We start from the raw sequence: 19,701 nt of genomic DNA on the forward strand, positions 1-19,701 counted from the left end.
TGTGTGTGTCCCTGTTTTTTCCCACCCCCCTCCCCTGTGTCGTAGGTGCAGTACTCACCGTGGTCTTCGCCACCGGCGTTCGTGCTCCTGGTAGAGGAGCAAGAAGATAAGGGCAGGGAGAATGTGCAGCTCTGGTTCCATGGTGTCCTGGTTCCTCGTGGAGTGTGTAGAGGTGAGCATTTTCCATTCGAAGCCCAGTTTCCGCCGTGTTTTTGTTCGCAGGGAATCCGCCCCGGAAAAGGTGGCGGATTGGTAGGTTGTGATACTGTGGCTGGTACATTGTCCTCCGCCTGTCTGTTCACAGTCGTAATTCAAATTTTTTTTCCGCCGGCCTGTTGGCGGTCTTACCGTCGCTTTAACACCGACTGCCAGGGTTGTAATGACCACCTATATCTATTCTGTGGGGTCTCCATACGTGGAAATTCTCCCCTCTCTTTTTTAGGAGTTTGTTGCTTTTCATCCCAGCGTTTCTTATTACCCTCAGGTGCTTGCTTGGGGAAATCTTTACTTGATTTGCCCCAAAATTGTGGTTTATATGGTCTTACCCCTAAACTATCTCGACCGATACTAGAATAGGTCTCTGCGATGATTTTAGGCAACTCTCGTTCCTGATCCTGTTGAGGAATGTCACGGAGCTGCATGCGAACTGCAAGCGCTACCGCTTCCCCTTTAAGATTACTTAAAATGAAGATACCGTGGCAACGTTGCCCATCAATTGCATCCCCAAATCTAGGGCAGCCCCATACTCATCTTGAATTTGTTTCAACACCTCCGGCAAATTGGCAAGTATCGGTATACCGTGTGTGGTTATATAGAGCGCAGCAAATCCTGTGCCCCAGGTATTACAGTTATCTACTGTAGGGACCATCCCAAAAGGCAAGCACATCGTTAATATTCTATGTTTATCCTGAGATCCCGTATGGGGAAATACTGCCTCCAGCGCATTAATCTTTTGTACTAACCAAAACGGAGTTTCCTCTCGTTTGGCGGGTACTTTGCCCATGATTGAATGTACAGTCGCAGGATTTATACCTGGCGTTGCTGCATGTGGATGTGCTGGAGCAGCACTTGCTGGGTTTGTATTTAATGTTTGCATTATGAATTGCACTAATCATCTATATATCGCTGTTATTGCAATATATAAACGACGAACCTCAGCTACCACTAAATTTGCAACTGAAGGATGTGGTGTATAGGTGGCCAATAAAGGCCAGGTAGGACCATCGTTACTTAGAGGACCTAACCTTACTGGTAAAATTGTGTGGGGTAGGGCACCATCAAGCCAATTATAATGTTCTTGATAAGATAATGGTATTTCTAAATATGCATATGCTCTGTATTTTCCAGGCGCATTTGCAGGTGTGTAATGGTGAAATGTATTTGTATTCCCATAAACTGATGGAAATGTGACCCAAGAATAAAAAAGTTCTGTTCTATAAGCTGCATGGGCATCCACCACAAATGTGACTGGACCCCCCTGGACTGTTAGGCCATTTGCTAATAAATGTGCAGTTAGGAGTTGTCTCATATTAACCGCTATTTGCACCTGCTGTGGATTTGCGATTGTAATGAAACTATAAGTTCAGAAAAGGTACACCATATAGGGCTTTCCATTTAAAGTTCAAGCTTGAACAACCTCCAGCTGCAAAGTAGGATAGCCTATGCAGCTGGGGTGGAAATCCTCAATACCATGGACGTCTCCGCATATGGTATTGAGGCGCCATTATATTTAATGAGACTATGATATCCCGGAGGACCTGAAAATTAGAGCCTGACCAAACGTTGGCGGTGCCATGTCGCGTAGGCTCTCATTATTCTAATGAGACTACTGGATTTTGAGCGGCAGAATCGCCCGTGGCGTGGGAGACTGAGTCCAACCCACTGTGGGTGACACCTGTCACTCTAATCCGGGTTTTGCTCCGGCTAACTAGCAGTGCCTCACCCCTACCAAAGGATAGTGATGATTGGGTAGCCGAGCGCATGACATACTAGGTTTCACAGGGAAGTCATGGTCACTCAGGTCTCATCCAGTTCTCTCATTTATAATAAAATCTCAAATATGAATGACAACAGAAGCAGTATATGTTTTAATAATGGATTTAATAAAACAACTGCATCTTAGATAGCAAAGCGTGAGCTGCAATTACCAGGACAACACAACATGACGGTATTAAAATTGTGACAAGAGTGAAGCATAAAAACAACGCTATCATATTGTCACTATAATCAATGGATTATTGCCTATCTAGGTTGTGATCAAGCACAGCATGTTAAGCTCTAATTCTGCCTTTCAGGTTCCCCTGTGAAGACATCAACCCCATACCTGAGCAAAGGCCTGCAATCTGTTTTAGCATCTGTAGCGAAGGATTCGGCAATCAGCATACAGTCGTGGTTCCCTGGCTGGAATCTCCCTCTAACATGTAAGGAACAAGGAAGTATTTTTATAAAAACACAGCTGATATTCTGAGAAAATGTCCCTATGTAGGGATGTGTATTTTCTACGAATGTTAGAGACTAATCTTCTACCACGTTCACCGGCAATGTACATTACTGTAGCCTTGGAAGAAGTACAGAGTGAGCAAGAATGTCTTGTTTGAGAACAGAGTGCTGGTATAGGCAAAAAAAGTTTGATAGATGAAAATAAAACAAGACCGTAAAACTGTTTATTGTAATAATAATAAAACAAAGCTGAATAAGATATATCTAGGTTAGAGTGCACAGCGGCCTAGTGTGTTAAAATAACATGCATGGAGCTATAGCTAAAATGGCTACACAACAATATCAGATCAGGCTCCAAGCGAGCACATAGCTCTGTGATTGTGGCCCTGTCCAGTCTATAAGTGATTATTATGTGCCTGTCCTCTAGTGTAGCCAAGTCCACAAGGGGTCTGTACACGGGGGCTTGCCTCCTCCTTCTATTCCTCCGCAGTGGTAGGTACCTAAGTGACAGAAGAGTGAAAAGGGAGTGACAACATGAAAAATGGATCCGCCACTTCAGTGTACATAGAGCATGTATGTAACTGAACACTGTAAATGGCTCTGTATGTACAATTGTCACCAATGAAGCAGTTTTTATTCTAAATTGTGTAACTGCACTATAACACCACTGTGTAATTCCTCATTGGCTAACATGGGGTTGTATTGAGTACAGTATCCAATGAGATCTCCGTCGGTGGTGACGATGTACACCACCATGGACGTGACTGCCATTTTCTGACTATAACCTCACTTGATTTCTGACTTTCCACACAACAACACCTCCACTGAGTGTGCTGCTGTGACCTGTGTCTGGAACCTGACATGCCCCGTGCAACAGGGGAAAAGGCCCCTGCCTTCACTTCAGTCGAGTTAGGGCATCTGGTGGATGGGGTCCTACTCCTGTATGGACAGCTGTATGGGCCTCCAGACCAACAGGTGAGTATACCATGGGGATGTTGCATGCGACAAGGCTGCATGGAGATGTGTGTGTGTGTGTGTGTGTGTGTGTGTGTGCTGGCAGTGTGTAATTTGGGTGGGGGGTATGGCTGGATGTAGTGTACATGCAGGGCTCAGGGTGATGTGTATGCCATTTGAGGGGCAAATAATCTTTGAACTCCATATGTGTGACAGGCTGGATGTTCAGATTCATGGTGTCCCTCTGTTTGTGTTTCCATGCAGGTCAGCGTCCATTAGAAGAAGGGCCTTTGGCATGCCATCGCCAAGGAGGTACGGACCCTGGGGTTTTATAGCTGACGGATCACCCACTGCAGGAAACGTTGGGAGGACCTGAGATGCTGGGCATCGAAGATCGCAGAGGCCCCGCTGGGAACGGCCTCCCAACAAGGAATGCCCGTTGGAACCTGACCCGCCTGATTGTCTTCATACTGGCAGTGTCCTATCCAGAGCTGGATGGGTGCTTGAAGGCATCACAGCAGCCACAAAGGGGTAAGTCTAGTGTGTGACAACCATCTTTGTTGCCTGGCACGGCATTCTGGTGGTGGTTTTTAATCAGTGGATGCCCCTTTATGCCAGCTCATACATTGCTGCGTGGTCCAGCTCAGGGTTATTTTGTGAATAACAAAACCTGGATAGCTAGCTAGGTTGCTTTCCATGTCAGACAGGGCTTAGTAAGTCCCAGGAGGGGTGCAGATGGAAGTGTTTAGCTCTCATCCTGCTGTGGTACCTAGCAAATGGTATGCCAGTCTGGGTCACTGTGTGTAATTGTGATGCGTATGCCATCTGTGGTGTTGGTGTGTCATTGACTCATTGCTCCCTTTCTATCTCCTCCCCCTATTTTCTTACCGTCATACTCTCCTTGTGTGCATTAGCATCATCTGACGAAGGAGCAGGGGCACCGGTGAGTGAGGGAGCTGCAGCACAAGGGACCAAGGAGGCAGAGTCCACTGATGATGAGGGGACAAGTGGGACAGAGGGCGAGGGGAGTACCACGGCAGGGGCAGGAGGTGACAATACTCACTCAGAAACCTACTCCGATGGGAGTTCCCTAGTGGTGGCAGACACCTCTGGAACCACCCCAGCTACAGGGACAGCCACCACCCCCAGTACCAGCAGCGCCCTCCCAGTAGCCCCCCACCGAGTTGCCCATTCCCACTCACCCAGGAGGGTGGGCATCTCGTTCACCCCAGGCACCTCAGGCCCTGCCCCAGTGAGCACTTCCGCAGACATGCACCCCACACACCACATGCGCAGTCACCACCACCACCACCTTCACCACCTCATGCAGCATACCCACCTCACTTGCAGACACAACCACAACATCCACCCACACGTCCTGTTTATCCTTTCCCAGCCTGTCTACCCCTCCAAAGAAACACAAATGCCCGCAATCAGAACCCCAACAGCTATACACCTCACACATGCAAACTGTCCATGCACCTGCATGCAAGTCCAGCACAACTATTCCTCCTACTACCACTCCCTGTGTCTCCACTCCCATCCATCCTCCTACATCCTGCCCCAATGTCCCTAAGAAGGTTTTCCTTGCCCATCTTGACCTCTTCCCCACCACTAACCTCCCTTCCTGCCCGTAAGTGCAAGGTCCCAACCACCCATCCAGGCACCTCAGCCAACCAGGCTGCCAATGCTCCTACATAAAAATCTGCTCCTGCCACTAAGGCCCCCCTGAGTGGGAAGGCAGCCACTCCCAGCAAGGATACACCTCCGCCTCAGAAACGGAGGTCTAGGGTGGCGGAACCAAAGAGACATAGGGCAGGGTAAGTGGAGGTACTTCCTAAACCTGGAGCCAAGGACACAAGTCACATGACAAAGGCCAAGGGGGCCCCTCACAGGTATGAACCCAAGGATCCCTATCCACCACCTGAGGGCAAGGATCCCCATCCACCACCTGAGGGCAAGGATCCCCCTCCTCCACCCGAGGCCATGTAGCCCCCCCTCCAGGAAATGTGGCTTAAGACTCCCATCCAGGGACAGTGGGCAAGGAGCCCCCTCCAGAACCAGTGGGCAAGGACCCCCCTCCAGAACCAGTGGGCATGATACCCACTCCAGGGACTGTGGCCTAAGACTCCCCTCCAGGGACAGAGGGCAAGGAGCCTCCTCCAGAACCAGTGGGCAAGCAGCCCCCTCCAGAACCAGTGAGCATGATACCCACTCTAGGACTATGGGCTAAGACTCCCCTCCAGGGACAGTGGGCAAGGCTCCCCCTCCAGACCCAGTGAGCATGATACCCACTCCAGCTGAGGTGCCCCTACCCCCTTCCTCCTGAGGTGCTTGCTCATTTCCAATATGATTCCCCTGAACAGTGGAGTCTGGATGATGTCAGGAGTCAAGTTGGGGCTTGGACAATGCCCTGTGGCCATGTGTCCCTTTACTACTTTGGACTGGCCATTGGCCCATTCTGTACATTGACGAGTATATAGTTATTTATTTATTCATTATGGTGACTGTTGGTAGCAAATTACAGTTGTTGTACTACAAGTAAGTGTCCTTGCATTCTCTACTCTTGTAACTGTTGATGAACTGAGCAGCTGGTTGTGTGTGTGTGTGTGTGTGTGTGGTGTGTGTTGTGCGTGTGTGTGTCACTCACCTTTTCCTCCCTCCCTCCCTTGTGTGCTAGGCGGCTATACTCACCATCGTCATCTTCATCAGCGTTGGTGCTCCAGGATGGCCATGGCATAGTAGAGCATCAGGAAGACTTGGAGTTCTGTTTCCATGGCAGCCGCGGAGTCCTCTGTGTCCCTGAAGGTGAGTCTTTCCTTTTCTGTAATGTGTTTCTGCCAGGCTTTTGATGGCGTTGCTAACACCCCGGAAATCCTGGCGGTTTGCTATGTCATAATATGGTGAGCGGTACCTTGACTTCTGCCTGGCTGAAGGTGGCTGAAGGTGGCTACTGCCGTAGTCGGTGGTGTTAGCGCCCTGGTGGTTGGTGTGGAACATTGGCTGTCTATTGGGAGGTGTCACCGTCATGGTCATAATTTGCCGGTAATTACCAACAGCCTGTTGGCGGTATTACTGCACTTTCACAGTGGCAGTTAGTACACCGCCAATGTCATAATGAGGGCCAATATGCCAGTCTCTCTAGAATCAGATCGAGGTACGCACTTCAACAGGGAGATTAATAAAATGTTATCTGCAGCACTACAAGTTGAACAGAAGTTTCATTGCAGTTATCATCCAAAAGCTTTAGGATCTGTTGAACAGTTGAATGGTGTTGGAAAGTGGACTATTAGTAAGACAGGTAGATACTTATACTTAGTAATAAGCCACAATCTCACATTAGGTCCAGTCAAGGTCTCAGTAAATTAATTCTTTCCCAACCCTTAGTAGTTTGATCCATGAACAGTTAGGCTTAGTTTAGGAGACAGGTGTGTAAATCATTTAATATCAACAAAACAGTAAATAAGTAAAATACAATCCTCAATAAAAATCCAACGCCATTTTATAAACAAAGGAAATATTTTTAGCTCTAAAATGACACTGAAATTACAAATATCCATTGTAGGGAACTGGAGATGTGCATTTTCAAAAAGTAAATCTAATTACTTGCTTTTTAGAGCCTAAAAGCACAACACCAACCGGGGACATCTGGTCACACTTTATCGGGGCAAAGTCAAAGTTTGCGGATGACCACATTGGAGCCCACATTGGATTCACTGAGCAGTAAGTTTCTGTCAAAACTGTACCTTCGGACTTAGGGGCATATTTATAAGTTTCTAGCCCCACCTTGCGCCACATTATCTTCACTTTTTAAGTTAATGTGGCCCAATCCTTGTGCCATATTTACAAAGTGGCACAATGCATGCATTGCACTACTTAATAACCCTTTGCGCTACATTATGCCCACGCCAGGCATAATGTATGCAAAGGAGAAATTCACCCGTTAGGGGGGATGAAAAAATGGTACAAGGAAATCTAGGGGATTTCCTTGCACCACTTTTTATGGCACTTTTAACGCTTCCTCAGAGCAGGCGTTAAAAGGGGGCTTCCATTATTTATAATGGGCCCCCTATGTACTCTGCAGGACACTAAGAGGTGCAAGAAAAGTGGTGCTGCACAATGTGCAGAGCCACTTTGCTTAAATATGCCTTAAGTCTCTTTTTTGGAGCTTTTTCTCTTGTTGTCGGTCGAAGCTCCTCTTCAGGCCAGCTCCAGATCAACTCCTGGAAGTCTTGTCAATGGGGAAAAGCTCCAGAGCTTCAGTAGGACGAACCTCAAATTCAGGCTTGGTCGCGGTTCGAAATCGCCGGCTTGACTCTCATCAATGGGTCAGTCACCTTATGGAGACTTTCACAAAAATGCTTCAAACTTCTCCAACTTACTGGATCTTCTTCCAGAAGTCCAATTTGGGTCCTTCAAGTGTCCACAAACTTGATCCAAGGATCCAGAAGGTCTGAGTTGCTCCATGGAAGTTGGGACTGCAGTTCCCAGAATGCACTTGTTCAGAATCCTCAAATGGCCACTGGACGTTGGTCAGCTACTGTAGCAAGATGGCAGTATTATGTGGTATGACTGGGGAGACTGAACATGCAATACCAACATATCACCCAGCAAAGGACCTCGGGTTCACACTCTTAAACCTTAGCTCAGCATTTCACAATATCAACATGGACGATAAATAAATAACACAACACAAAAAAATCCAAATCCAAATTAGAAAAATAAAGTTGTTTTTATTAAAATGTAGACACCAAAAATGAACTTTTTAAGTTACACACAACCGGAGTTATGAATTTTAGAAGCTTTAGAAAATAGGGTATTTCCACTGGTATGGATGGTACTCATGCATAGTAGCTTTTTGGTCATGCCAGAGCTTCATGTGCTCTTGGCTAGCCTCTAGGTTGCTGCTTGCTCTCTTTGTGTACTCCGCCATGCAAGACCACAATCCTAGCACATAGGCAAGCACAATCTTCTTGTGCTACTTGAGAGTCATCTCCTAAGACTCTCTCACCAAACACATTGGGCCTCCTACAGAGTGCCCAAACATCAACTCAAGGGGGCTGAAGCCAACCCCTTTTTGTGGCACTCCTCTGTAACCAAACAACAGGCATGGGAGGAAAAAATCCCATCTCCTTTTGAGTTTGTCAAACAAACCCAGAATCATGCCCTTCAGAGTCTTGTTAACTCTTTCCACCAGACCATCAGCCTGGGGATGATATGGAGTGGTGAACTTGTAAGTAACAGCACATTCATCCCACATTGCCTACAGATAGTCAGACATAAATGTTGTTCCCCTATCTGAGTCCACCTCCTTTGGGAAACCCACTCTGGTGAACACACCAAGTAGGGTCATAGCCACTGTGGGAGCAGTGACTGTTTTGAGAGTTATTGCCTCTGGATACCTGGTAGCATGGTCCACTGCTACCAAAATGTATCTATTGCCTGAGGCAGTTGGTGGGACTAGAGGACCAATATTATCAACCACTACCCTCTCAAAGGGAGTCACAACCACTGGCAGTGGTATTAAGAGAGTCTTTGGCTTGACCGCGGTCTTGCCAATGGCCTGACAGGTTGCAAAGGAAGTAAAGAACTACTTTACTTTGGCAGACATGGAGGGCCAATAGAAATGGTTGACCATCCTATTCCAAGTATTGATCTGACCCAAATGTCCTGCCAAGGGGATGTCATGGCTTAGGGTAAGGGGATAGACCACCACTCTCCTGTTTGCCCCTTTTTTAGGGTCCTTTGCCTCAACATAGAGGGCTCCATCCTCCCAGTATACCCTGTGTGATCCACTGACATCACCCTGCTCTTGCCTGGAGACGGTCTGCCCTAGGCTCTCAAAAGAGGGACACCCTCTTTGCCCATGGCGCAACTCTTTCCTGGTGAGTCCACCTGCTCCCTACCTCAGAGGTCTGATCCTCCCCCTCAGGATTAGATTCCTCCTGCACCTCTGAAGTTCTTTGGGGTGGCTCCTCAAACCCAATGCCCTTTCTCTTGATTCTGGAGGCTTGGCCCATTGTTCCAGGGTCTAAGGGGGTCATTCCGACCCTGGCGGTCCATGACCACCAGGGCCGGGGACCACGGAAGCACCGCCAACAGGCTGGCGGTGCTTCCTGGGCTATTCTGACCGCGGCGGTAAAGCCGCGGTCAGAAAAGGGCAACCGGCGGTTTCCCGCCGGTTTTCCCCTGGCCCAGGGAATCCTCCATGCGGCGCTGCTTGCAGCACCGCCATGGGGATTCCGACCCCCTTCCCGCCAGCCTGTATCTGGCGGTTTTCACCGCCAGAACCAGGATGGCGGGAACGGGTGTTGTGGGGCCCCTGGGGGCCCCTGCACTGCCCATGCCACTGGCCTGGGCAGTGCAGGGGCCCCCTCACAGGGCCCCATACAGATTTTCACTGTCTGCTTTGCAGACAGTGAAAATCGCGACGGGTGCCACTGCACCCGTCGCACCCCTGCAACTCCGCCGGCTCCATTCGGAGCTGGCTTCCTCGTTGCAGGGGCTTTCCCGCTGGGCCGGCGGGCGGCCTTTTGGCGGTCGCCCGCCAGCCCAGCGGGAAAGTTGGAATGGCCGCCGCGGTCTTTTGACCACGGGGTGGTCATTCGGCGGTAACCGCATGGCGGGCGGCGACCACCGCCCGCCGCGGTCAGAATGACCGCCTAAGTGTCCATCACTTCCCTGATGTGCATCTTGTGACCTGGTCACAGCACACACCCGCACAGGGAGGACAATCATCTGCACATAGAGCCTCCTTTCCACCTTTGACCACTCAGATGCTTCAAGATCCTTTCCCAGTAGGCACTCTACTGGGAGGCAAGGGAAAAAGCTACCATTTTGTTATGGCCAGTCACACCTTCCCATTCCAAGCTCACCATGGTTATGGGGTGGAGCTTGGCTCTCCTGTCTACTTACGTTAGCTGGTGAAATAGTCTAGGCAGGATCTGTTCTGGAGAAACCAGCTTCGTTGTGACCATAGTCATTCTTGGCTCCAGTATCTCTTAGAGCCCCAACCTTAGTCCTGTTGAATTTAGGCCTCTGCCTGTACTTCTCCATGCTTGGAAGTAAGGAAACCAGGGCTGTAACATCCCCCCTCCTACATACACTAAGGTAACCTCTGTATATCCTTACCCCATCCCTAGGCCAACTTGAACCCCATACCTACACTAGCACTCCATTGGACAATCCATTCGATGGGGGGACTTCTTAGAGCAAAGAGTATCTCCTCTTATATGTCCTTGCTGGAAACAGTCAAAACACTTCTCTGCCTTTGGAAGGTCATATAACTTCCCTGACTTAACAGGATCAAAGCACTTCCCCTGTCTCCCTCTCCACTTGGAAGTGGCAAGGCTCTGGGCTCCTCTTCCTTGTGCAGGTGTTTGTGGCTGTTGTGAGGACTCTTTTAACTTTTTATCTTCTTTCCTCTGGGCTTTCCCCTGGGGGGGGGAACCTTGTCCTCCTTTCTTTGCTCGCCACCAGCTGCCTCTCCCAGATCAGTGGGACTAGACAGTTTAGAGTCTACCAGATACTGGTATAACATCTCTGAGATACAGTTACTCATGATGTGCTACTTCATGATTGATTTGTATCCCCCCACGTATGTACTTACTTTGTTACCCTGTATACAGCCCTCCAGTGTTTCAACTGAGGTGTCTACAAAGTCAACCAAGCACTGGGTTTTGGGTATGGTGTCCCTAAACTTCATCCTATACTGCTCTGGGGTGAGACCAAACTCCATGATGAGACATCTCTTCATATTGGGATAGTACTCTGTCTCATTCTCCCTTAGCATCAGGGGCCTATCCCTCCCAGTGACTGGGATCAGTTCTCACATACGTGATCCCTAATACTGAGTACTAAACCTTCTCCTCCTGAGAGCCCTCTCAAAGGCTGTCAGCCACTTGTTGATGTCACCCCCTCCTGGTAGTGATGGACAATGCCCTTGGGTTGTCTGGAGCAAACCCCACCACCACTGGACATGACCTCTGCTTCTCTGTCACCACCTCTCTGTTCTTCTCTTGCCAACTTCTTCTTTTATAGGGCTAACGTCTCTGCTTCTAGGGCTATATAGGCTAGCTGGGCCTCAAGCTCTCTCTCTCGGAGGGACAGGTTTACTCCTCCTGAGGTGAATCATCTCTCTCAGTCAGTTCTAGACAGTGGTCTGGTTACTGTGTGGATGAATTGACCCCTCTCCCGCTTCATCACTAAGGTTTAAGGGTCCTCTCTCCCCTGAGTGGCTGGAAATGTTATCCCCCCTCTCTTCTTCCATGGGAGCTTCCTCTGTGCCTGCCTGCTGGGCTCCTGCCTAGACCTAAGGGACTTAACCAGTTCAGCCTTCCTAAGAATAGTAGCTGCTAGTAGTCACCTAACCTTACACAATTCCTGAATCTAAACTACATTAAGGGTAGGTATGGTAGCCAGATAAAGCTCCATTGGATCCCTAAGTTTTATGTTACACAAAAAAGAACTTTGCAAACATTGAGTCAGGAATTCAGAAAAAAAAGTGGATTAATTGAAAGCAGTCCAGATTAAAAATCAAAAACAAGTTTTACACTAGAACAATTTAAAGGATTTTTAATTTGCTTTACTTAAACACTGTATGATGATATTAAACACAAGTAGTGAATCCCACCACCGTAAACCAGAAGTGTTGGATACTGGATTATTAGTAACACCAGGTAGGTAACTGCACTTAGTAATAGGCCACAATCTCACATTTGGTTCAGTCATGGTCACAGTATTTGACCCTTGCTCAACCATTGCTAGCTAGGCCCAAGAGCATTTATGCTTAACTTAGGAAACAAGTGTGTAAAGCATTTAGGGGCATATTTATGGAAAGTGGTGCTGCACTTTATTTTCCCCCTTAGCCCCTCCCTACCAACACCATGTGTGCGCTGTATCTAAGATACAGTGCACCATGGCGCAGGGTAGGGGGCAATAGCATCATTTTTATTGACACTATTGATGTACTCTGCAGGAGTACATAGGGGCCCATTATGAATAATGGAAGCCCTCTTTTCATGCCTGTTCTGAGCAGCCGTTAAAAGTGCTGTAAAAAATAACGCAAGGAAATCTGTTAGATTTCCTTGTGCCATTTGTAGGGCCCCCTAATGGAGGAACGCCCTCTGTGCATACATTATGCCTGAAACAGGCATACTGCAACGCAAAGTGGTGCAATGCGTGCTGGAAGATTTTGGCTTCATTGGGCCACATTAGTGTAAAAAACAAAATTTGCTAATTAACACAAGGTGGTGATGGGGGCTTATAACTATTATATCAACAAAACAGTAAATAAGTAAAACACAATTTGCAACTTCCTGTAAATCTTGGGCAGTGTCAAATGTAATTAGTGTTGCGGTGGAAGTCCCATAGCAACACCCATTACACGTCCCTCTACCGTAGAAATCTGCATCAGTGTGGCCCATATTTACAATACACAGCGCCAGTGTCACAAGGGCCTTGTAAATCTGAGCCTAAATGTTAAAAATGTGCTTTCTAGTGACTAAAATGAAAAAGCTCCCACCAGAGTCATCTGGTCACGCTTGACCAGGGCAAAGGCTATATTTGAGGCCGACCAGGATGGAGCCCACTTCCGATACACTGAACGAGAGGCCTCGTCAAGATTTTACCTTTGGACTTAGGCCCTCATTACAACCCTGGCGGTCGATGTTAACGCGGCGGTAATACTGCCAACAGGCCGGCGGTAAAAAAAATGGGATCATGACCACGGCGGAAACCGCCAACACAGACAGCCACATTAACACTCCGACCGCCACGACAGTAGCAACAAATTCTGCGGCGGTCACCGCCAACAGACAGGCAGAAATCAATGTACCACCCACCACATCACAAACCAACAATCTGCCAGCTTTTCTGGGGCGGTACCAACACCATCAAAAGCACGGCGGAAACAGTCTATGGAAGGGAAACCACTCACCCCTCGACACTCAACGAAGAACCAGGACACAATAGAGCCCGAGCTGCAGGTCCTGCCAATGCTGGTCTATTTCCTCATACACATGGAATATTAAAGGCGGCAGAGACGACCACAGTGAGTACTGCACCTAGCACACATGGGACGGGGGAGGAAAAAGAGAGTGACACACACGCAACACGCAACATCCACCCGCCCACCCACAACACCATACACACAAACACATGCAACAACAGTACATTTATACCCCGAAACCCCCTAGAAGATTGCAAGGACAAAAGGAATTGAGTGAAATAAGTGATATTTTTTAAATATGCAGACATACGTAACAAATAGAAAAACAGTATATACAAATATTTACAGTATGTACAGAAGGCCGTACTCTGTCCTTTGCAAATGTCCGTGTCTCACTGTGCCAAAATCATGGGCCAAACCCACAATTGACTCCTGCCTCAATACGGAGAGAACACTGCAGGGGCATCAGGTCGAAAACACACAGGCACCTCAGGGGGACAGGGAAGGGGTGGCACCTCAGCCGGAGGATGGAATAACGCCACTGCTCCTTGAGGAGGCTCCATGCCCACTGCTAGAACATGGGGAGTGCAAAGCCACAGCCTCTCAAGTCTCTCAAGTGGGTGGGTTGCCCACTGCTTGGTCCTGGGGAGCGCAATGTCACATGCTCTCTGGTGGGTGGTTTGCCCACTGCTTGGTCCTGGGGAGTTCAAGGCCACAGTCTCTCTAGTGGGTGGTTTGCCCACTGCTTGGTCCTGGGGAGTGCAAGGCCACAGTCTCTCTAGTGGGTGGTTTGCCCACTGTTTGGTCCTGGGGAGTGCAAAGCCACAGTCTCTCAAGTCTCTCAAGTGGATGGCTTCTCCACTGGTTCTGGAGTGGGCCTTGTGCCCAATGTGCTTCATTCTGCCAAGGATAGGGAGAGTGGATGCAGTTCTCCACTGCTTCTGGAGGGGGCTTTGTGCCCAGTGTGCTTCATCCTGCCAAGGATAGGGTCAGTAGATGCAGTTCTTCACTGGTTCTGGAAAGGGCTTTGTGCCCAGTGTGCTTCATCCTGACACGGATAGAGTGAGTGGATGCAGTTCTCCACTGATTTTGGAGGGGGGATTGTGCCCAGTGTACTTCATCCTGCCAAGGATAGGGTGAGTGGATGCAGTTCTCCACTGGTTCTGGAGGGGGCTTTGTGCCCAGTCTGCTTCATCCTGACAAGGATAGGGTGAGTGGAAGCAGTTCTCCACTGGTTCTGGAGGGTGCTTTGTGCCCAGTGATGCAGCACTTGGGGTGTGGCAGTTCACATTCCCTCACCTGCATGTCTGAGACATGAGATTTGCATGTACAAGGTGGTATGACACTCCATGGAGGCAGGGCCAGACTCCATCCTGCGGCGAATAAGGCTGCAAACTGGTGGTAGTGCCGGTGCTGGTGGGGGTGCTTCCAGTGGTGTTGGGAGGCTCCAGGCCATCTCCTGCAGCCTTGGACGGATGCACACTGGGGCTGCTGCTGCTGGTAGTGGTCCTACTGTCAGTGGTGCAGGTGGTGGTGCTTGCGGCGGGGATGCTGGCGGTGCTGTCCGTGGTGCAGGTGCTGGTACTGCCAGTGGTAGAGGGAGGCACCAGCCCGTCTCCTGCATCCTCGGACGCCTTCCCACTGGGGATGCTGCTGCTGACAGTAGTGGTGGCAGTGGCGGGGGAGGTGGTGGTGCAGGTGGCGGTGCTTGCAGCGTTGCTTGTAGCGGTGCTGGCCGCGGTACAGGTGGCGGGGCTGTCGGTTCTGCTGGTGGGAACCAGGCCCCCACCTGGAGCCTCTGAGGCCTGAAGTGCCTTGCCTTGGCATTTTTGCCCCTTCCTCACCTTGGCAGATGCTGCTGGGACCTTGGCTGTGGCAGCTGGAGTTTTGGAGGAGGCCTTGCTGGATGGGTCGTGCTCCTTGGCCTTGCTGTAAACTGGCCCCTTCTTCACATTGGCAGGTGGAGGAATGGTTTGGTCCTTTTCGCAGGGTTCGGTGGCACACTGCCTGGACTGACGGGTGCCCCCTTTGCTCTTCTGGGAGTTGGAGGTGGGTGCTCCGCCTGTGAAAGACCTCCAGGGTGCACACCTCCTTGGCGATGGCACGCCAAATACCCTTTTTCTGGTGGGCGATGACCTGGAGGGAAAAGACAGCAGAAAAGGGAATTATTCACCTATCCGGACCATCAGAACATTGGCCACTAGTTCCCACCCATTCACTGATGCACATAGAATGACCACCTTAAATTGCTGCACTATGGCCAGGACGCCTCAGCACCCCCCAACATGTGGCTTACACACACAGCACTCCATACAGTCATGGCCCACGCATCATGCTCACAGTGTACTCACCTGTTTGTCTGGAGGACTGTAGAGTAATGTGTACTGGGGTAGGACCCCATCCACCAGTTTCTCCAACTCCCCCACAGTGAAGGCAGGGGCCCTTTCCCCAGACACATGAGCCATTGTCGCTTCCAGACACAGGTCACAGCAGCACTTGCAGTGTAGGTCCTCTCCTATTGAAAGTTAGGTAGCAAGTGAGTGACTAGATAGAAAATGGCAGTCACGTCCGCAGCGGTGCGTACCTTCACTGCCGACGTACATCGCCATTGGCTCCTGGAACCTATAGGGCCCAATGATAACCAATGCGAAGTCTTGGGCGGTCGTCAACCACCTACCGCGATGGCGCACAATGCCAGGGCAATTACTTCATTTTCACTTGTCCCTTCTCACACGTCAGGCATCCACCATTTCAGGGGGCCACAGGGCATGGCACCTAATTGCATCACAGCAGACATTGGCACGGCAACTGATTCTAGGATTCACATTTTGTTTCTGTAAAGTTAAAAAACAGCATTACTGTAATAGATGTGGGAATGTGACCCTCTGCACACCGTTCTCTTCCATAGGCTCCAACCGCTGATGCTGCATGTGAGATGACAGCATCCTCCGGTGTACAGACCCCTGGTGGACCTTGCAACAATGGAGGACAGACACATTATCATTACTTTCAGACTTGATCGTGCCACAATCCAGGAACTGTGTGCCCAATTGGAGCCAGACCTGATGTCAGATATCCAGCAGCCCACTGGTATCCCCCCTCAACTGCAAGTCCTGTCAGTGCTCTATTTCCTGGCAAGTGGTTACTTCCAAACAACAGTGGCCAGTGGTTACTTCCAAACAACAGTGGCCATGGCATCAAGGATGTATCAGCCAATGTTCTACAACGTGTTGACCAGAGTGTTGTCAGCCCTGCTGAAACACATGCGCTGCTACATCGTGTTCCCCCAAGTGGAGGATTTGGCCACAGCGAAAGCTGACTTTTATCCCCTGTGACATATCCCCAACATCATAGGTGCCATTGATGGTACACATGAGGCATTTGTCCCCCCCGATAAATGAGCAAGTTTTCATGAATAGAAAAATCTATCACTCTCTGGATGTGCAGATGGTGTGTTTGGCGGACCAGTACATCTCCCATGTGAATGCCAAATACCCTGGCTCTCTCCATGATGCCTTTATATTGAGGAATAGCAACATCCCATAGGCACCGGGTGTGGCTAATATGTGAGCCCAAGGCCCCCACACAGTGTGAGTTGGTGTCTGGGTACGGGGTTGTCTCTAAGGGTTAGTGTGTGTCTAACAGGTATCCCTCGATATTTGCAGGTGACTCTGGTTACCCCAGCCTCTCATGGCTATTGACCCCAGTGAGGATTGCCAGGGCAGAGGAACATCACGATGAGGCACATGGGCGTACAAGGAGGATTATCGAACAGACCTTCGGTCTCCTGAAGGCCAGATTCCAGTGCCTCCATCTGACTGGTGGATCCCTTTACTACTCACCCAAGAAGGTGTGCCAGATCATCGTTGCCTGTTGCATGTTGCACAACCTGGCCTTGAGACGACAGGTGCCTTTTCTGCAGGAGGATGAGACTGGAGATGGTGTTGCGGCAGCGGTGGAGCCTGTGGACAGTGAGGAAGAGGAGGCAGAGGAAGAAGATGTTGACAACAGGAGCAACATTATTCTGCAATACTTCCAGTGACACACAGGTAAGACATTGTGGGGGTCATTCTGACCCTGGCGGCCGGTGACCGCCAGGGTCACCGACCACGGGAGCACCGCCAACAGGCTGGCGGTGCTCCCAAGGGCATTCTGACCGCGGCGGTTCAGCCGCGGTCAGAAAGGGTAAACCGGCGGTCTCCGGCCGGTTTACCGCTGCCCCATTGAATCCTCCATGGCGGCGGAGCGCGCTCCGCCGCCATGGGGATTCAGACACCCCCTACCGCCATCCTGTTCATGCCGGGAAACCCGCCATGAACAGGATGGCGGTAGGGGGTGCCGCGGGGCCCCTGGGGGCCCCTGCAGTGCCCATGCCAATGGCATGGGCACTGCAGGGGCCCCCGTAAGAGGGCCCCACAAAGTATTTCAGTGTCTGCTTTGCAGACTAATGAATACTCAACACTGGTCAGCTAGGCTATTCTTGCAGGACTTGATGTAGGAAAATCTAGTCAGCTCCTTTGTACCTGTTGCTTACAAGGAGACCTCTCCTGGTGCTGTAGAGGCAAGGCAATGTTCTTATCTTGGTGAAGGCCAGAGTGTACAGCTGGTGCAGTTCTTGTGGGTACAGTCCTTCAGGTGCTGACCAGGGGTTTAGCATGGTAGTGTTTCTTCTACAGTATTTTCTTCCAGCAGGGATCTGAATTGCTGAGCAGTTCCACCATATTTATCTTTGCTCCTGGGTGGGCAAGCAGGGGGGCCCACTTGGACCAATGTTGTACAGGGTGTCACTATCAGGGATGACCACTTCCTACGAAGTGTGGCACAAATCAATCCCAGAAAGCAATATTCTATAAAAATGCACGATGGAGAAAAATTCTCCTTCCAGGTTGCAGCTGGCTGAGCCCACCCACTAGTGTGGCTACATTTCCCTAACACACCCCTTCCAGCCCCTCTCCAAATCTAATTACTCTGCTCCCATCTGGCTGGGGGAGTAGGAAATGGGGGAGGTCTATTTCTGTCCCAGAAGGTTTTGCCTCCTTTGAAAACCAGTTTGATCACTCTATCCCCTTTCCCATTCTCCCATCTGGTGCAGCAGTTCTCTTCCCACCAGATGCTTCCTTTGTTTCAGCCCAGGCCACTTCACACCTCATTAAGGTAACTTGGCTCAGGCTGCTAGAGACTGATCAATCAGGAAAGGGCAATGCAGAGCTGATTTTGGTAACTTTCAGGAAGAGTTTTAAAACTCTTTCTCACTACTAGGTATAATAAATCCAACAGTGGCAAGTTGTTGGATTTATTCTAACTTCAATTTGCTATCTAACATGATATAGTTCGCTCTTTTCTAGCAGAAATGAGACCTTAGTATTTTTAAATAAAGCCTCCCAATGTTATCCTATTGAGCTAATCTACTACAATGAGGAAAAACAAATGTGGCTGTTTTTCCCTTACCAGGGCTTGTAAAACATATTTTATAAATCCCCTGCTTATATTAACACTGCACCCAACACTTGGGGCAACTAGGGCAGACCTTAGGGGTGACATATGTAAAAATAAGTTAATAGGAGACATTGGAAGTACTTTTAATTCCAAAGATGAATTTAGGGTTACTTTTATTTTAAAAGCAGCCAGCAAGGCAGGCCTGCCGTTAAGATGGCATCAGACACCATAGTAGGGTACCCATGGGTGCCTACATGCCTGTTATGTATTATGACCCTATATGTAGGTTGTCAGGGCCAATTATAATTATGCCTAATTTGCATACACCATTTTAAAGAAAGCATTGGCCCCTGGTCTGGTTAGCAGAGCCTAGGGCATAGTCAGAGTCAGTAACCACCACAAAAACAGTTGGGGATGATCAGGGCCAAAAGGATAACTTTCTTACAAATGGAACCATCAGATCCATATTGGCATGATGTGTGTATCCACTTCATTAAAATGGCCTGATGCTTTACCCTTAGTGTTTGTGAGTCTGCAAAGTACACTTGACAAGAAGACTGGCCTGTTTCCTCATGAGGTTCTGATGCCTGCCATTCCAGCAAATTCACTTGTGAATATTACAGATGACATAATACTGGATTATCACAAAGGTTTGGCTGATGTGGTGCATTCTGTGTCTTGAGAGGTTGAAGCTTTGACTGAAAATCCAAGTCAAGACCGGTGTCACAATTTGAACTCTGGTAACTGGGTTCTAATAAAGAAACAAGGGGGAACGTCCTGTTTGGAGCCCCATTGGAAAGGCCCCTCCTAGGTGATTCTGATCACAAAGACTGCAGTCAAGTTTGGTGGGATTCAAAACTGGGTGCATGCATCATGCACTCAAAGAACTAGGAATTCTCATAAAGAAATAGTGCTGTCTGGTT

Source organism: Pleurodeles waltl, chromosome 2_1 (genome assembly GCF_031143425.1).
Source record: "Pleurodeles waltl isolate 20211129_DDA chromosome 2_1, aPleWal1.hap1.20221129, whole genome shotgun sequence".
Lineage (NCBI taxonomy): Eukaryota > Metazoa > Chordata > Amphibia > Caudata > Salamandridae > Pleurodeles > Pleurodeles waltl.